The sequence below is a fragment of the Ambystoma mexicanum genome, unplaced genomic scaffold (assembly GCF_040938575.1).
Source record: "Ambystoma mexicanum isolate Mex_15411 unplaced genomic scaffold, UKY_AmexF1_1 Mex_scaf10, whole genome shotgun sequence".
Lineage (NCBI taxonomy): Eukaryota > Metazoa > Chordata > Amphibia > Caudata > Ambystomatidae > Ambystoma > Ambystoma mexicanum.
Window position 1 is genome coordinate 2,425,001 of NW_027182325.1, and position 2,500 is coordinate 2,427,500.

At 48.2% G+C, this 2,500-nt stretch overlaps 9 non-coding genes and 1 pseudogene across 9 annotated transcripts in view; all 10 read left to right on the forward strand.

Moving 5' to 3' along the window:
- Nucleotides 1-105: 105 nt before the first annotated feature.
- Nucleotides 106-224, forward strand: LOC138538816 (5S ribosomal RNA). Its single transcript, XR_011286903.1, has one exon. It is a non-coding gene; the product is annotated as a 5S ribosomal RNA (ribosomal RNA).
- Nucleotides 225-330: 106 nt separating this feature from the next.
- On the forward strand, nt 331-449 carry LOC138540039 (5S ribosomal RNA). Its single transcript, XR_011288098.1, has one exon. It is a non-coding gene; the product is annotated as a 5S ribosomal RNA (ribosomal RNA).
- Nucleotides 450-555: 106 nt separating this feature from the next.
- Nucleotides 556-674, forward strand: LOC138550378 (5S ribosomal RNA). Its single transcript, XR_011294133.1, has one exon. It is a non-coding gene; the product is annotated as a 5S ribosomal RNA (ribosomal RNA).
- A 106-nt stretch (nt 675-780) lies between these two features.
- On the forward strand, nt 781-899 carry LOC138548075 (5S ribosomal RNA). Its single transcript, XR_011291890.1, has one exon. It is a non-coding gene; the product is annotated as a 5S ribosomal RNA (ribosomal RNA).
- A 106-nt stretch (nt 900-1,005) lies between these two features.
- On the forward strand, nt 1,006-1,114 carry LOC138546505 (5S ribosomal RNA; annotated as a pseudogene).
- A 463-nt stretch (nt 1,115-1,577) lies between these two features.
- Nucleotides 1,578-1,696, forward strand: LOC138549124 (5S ribosomal RNA). The gene has a single exon (XR_011292909.1). It is a non-coding gene; the product is annotated as a 5S ribosomal RNA (ribosomal RNA).
- Nucleotides 1,697-1,802: 106 nt separating this feature from the next.
- Nucleotides 1,803-1,921, forward strand: LOC138543118 (5S ribosomal RNA). Its single transcript, XR_011290573.1, has one exon. It is a non-coding gene; the product is annotated as a 5S ribosomal RNA (ribosomal RNA).
- A 106-nt stretch (nt 1,922-2,027) lies between these two features.
- On the forward strand, nt 2,028-2,146 carry LOC138550379 (5S ribosomal RNA). Its single transcript, XR_011294134.1, has one exon. It is a non-coding gene; the product is annotated as a 5S ribosomal RNA (ribosomal RNA).
- Nucleotides 2,147-2,252: 106 nt separating this feature from the next.
- On the forward strand, nt 2,253-2,371 carry LOC138541727 (5S ribosomal RNA). The gene has a single exon (XR_011289727.1). It is a non-coding gene; the product is annotated as a 5S ribosomal RNA (ribosomal RNA).
- A 106-nt stretch (nt 2,372-2,477) lies between these two features.
- The window catches only part of LOC138536745 (5S ribosomal RNA), a 119-nt gene continuing 96 nt past the window's right edge, over nt 2,478-2,500 (forward strand). The window contains exon 1 of the ribosomal RNA XR_011284909.1: nt 2,478-2,500. This exon is cut by the window's right edge and continues 96 nt beyond it. This is a non-coding gene — a ribosomal RNA (5S ribosomal RNA).

The following is a 2,500-nucleotide window of genomic DNA, read 5'->3' on the forward strand; positions in this document are numbered from 1 at the left end:
ATCGAGCCTGATCGAGCGATGAGCGTGGTATCATGTTGCAAGTGGCTGCATGGCTTAGCTTACTAAATGCAAATGCATAAGAGTAATATTCTTAGCATTCCTAGAGCCTACGGCCACACCACACTGAATGCACCCGATCTCGACTGATCTCGGAAGTTAAGCAGTGTCAGGCCTAGTTAGTACCTGGATGGGAGACCGCCTGGGAATACCAGGTGCTGTAGGCTTTTTTGTGCTCCAAGTTCAGGAAGTGAGCCCTTTCTCAATTGCCTTTTAAAACTGCAAGGTCTAGCCGACTAGATGCTTAAAAGTACAAAACTCACTAGGCCCAGAGCCTACGGCCACACCACACTGAATGTGCCTGATCTCGTCTGATCTCAGAAGCTAAGCAGTGTCGGGCCTAGTTAGTACCTGGATGGAAGACCGCCTGGGAATACCAGGTGCTGTAGGCTTTTTTGTACTCCAAGTTCAGGAAGTGAGCCATTTCTCAATTGCCTTTCAAAACTGCAAGGTCTAGCCGACTAGATGCTTAAAAGTACAAAACTCACAAGAACCAGAGCCTACGGCCACACCACACTGAATGCGCCCGATCTCGTCTGATCTCGGAAGCTAAGCAGTGTCGGGCCTCGTTAGTACCTGGATGGGAGACCGCCTGGGAATACCAGGTGCTGTAGGCTTTTTTGTGCTCCAAGTTCAGGAAGTGAGCCATTTCTCAATTGCCTTTCAAAACTGCAAGGTCTAGCTGACTAGATGCTTAAAAGTACAAAACTCACTAGGCCCAGAGCCTACGGCCACACCACACTGATTGCGCCCGATCTCGTCTGATCTCGGAAGCTAAGCAGTGTCGGGCCTAGTTAGTACCTGGATGGGAGACCACCTGGGAATACCAGGTGCTGTAGGCTTTTTTGTGCTCCAAGTTCAGGAAGTGAGCCATTTCACAATTGCCTTTCAAAACTGCAAGGTCTAGCCGACTAGATGCTTAAAAGTACAAAACTCACTAGGCCCAGAGCCTACGGCCACACCACACTGAATGTGCCCGATCTCGGAAGCTAAGCAGGGTCAGGCCTAGTTAGTACCTGGATGGGAGACTGCCTGGGAATACCAGGTGCTGTAGGCTTTTTTGTGCTCCATGATTAGTAATTGCGCAACTTCTCAATTATTTTTCAAATTTGGTATGTTTCCAAAATAATTGTATCCCGTTTTATAGCGGAAATGTTGGACAACATCATGAGGGCTGGAGCTACCTTTTTACATAGAATTAGCATACAGGTAGTGTGTTCATGGGTAATAAATCGACTTTCACATGTAATGCAGTACAGAGAATATTGAGTCCTTCAAGAGGCATGAAAGAAAACCATTATTGTGTTGATTGTTCTCTCCACCTCCCTGCAACAGACACAGGATGGATGAATTAAAGTTATCCTACCAGACATAGGAGTCCTGAATGGGCCCACCAGTCTTATATATCTCGCCTGATCGAGCCTGATCGAGCGATGAGCGTGGTATCATGTTGCAAGTGGCTGCATGGCTTAGCTTACTAAATGCAAATGCATAAGAGTAATATTCTTAGCATTCCTAGAGCCTACGGCCACACCACACTGAATGCACCCGATCTCGTCTGATCTCGGAAGTTAAGCAGTGTCAGGCCTAGTTAGTACCTGGATGGGAGACCGCCTGGGAATACCAGGTGCTGTAGGCTTTTTTGTGCTCCAAGTTCAGGAAGTGAGCCCTTTCTCAATTGCCTTTTAAAACTGCAAGGTCTAGCCGACTAGATGCTTAAAAGTACAACACTCACTAGGCCCAGAGCCTACGGCCACACCACACTGAATGCGCCTGATCTCGTCTGATCTCAGAAGCTAAGCAGTGTCGGGCCTAGTTAGTACCTGGATGGGAGACCGCCTGGGAATACCAGGTGCTGTAGGCTTTTTTGTACTCCAAGTTCAGGAAGTGAGCCATTTCTCAATTGCCTTTCAAAACTGCAAGGTCTAGCCGACTAGATGCTTAAAAGTACAAAACTCACTAGGCCCAGAGCCTACGGCCACACCACACTGAATGCGCCCGATCTCGTCTGATCTCGGAAGCTAAGCAGTGTCGGGCCTCGTTAGTACCTGGATGGGAGACCGCCTGGGAATACCAGGTGCTGTAGGCTTTTTTGTGCTCCAAGTTCAGGAAGTGAGCCATTTCTCAATTGCCTTTCAAAATTGCAAGGTCTAGCTGACTAGATGCTTAAAAGTACAAAACTCACTAGGCCCAGAGCCTACGGCCACACCACACTGATTGCGCCCGATCTCGTCTGATCTCGGAAGCTAAGCAGTGTCAGGCCTCGTTAGTACCTGGATGGGAGACCGCCTGGGAATACCAGGTGCTGTAGGCTTTTTTGTGCTCCAAGTTCAGGAAGTGAGCCATTTCTCAATTGCCTTTCAAAACTGCAAGGTCTAGCTGACTAGATGCTTAAAAGTACAAAACTCACTAGGCCCAGAGCCTACAGCCACACCACACTGAT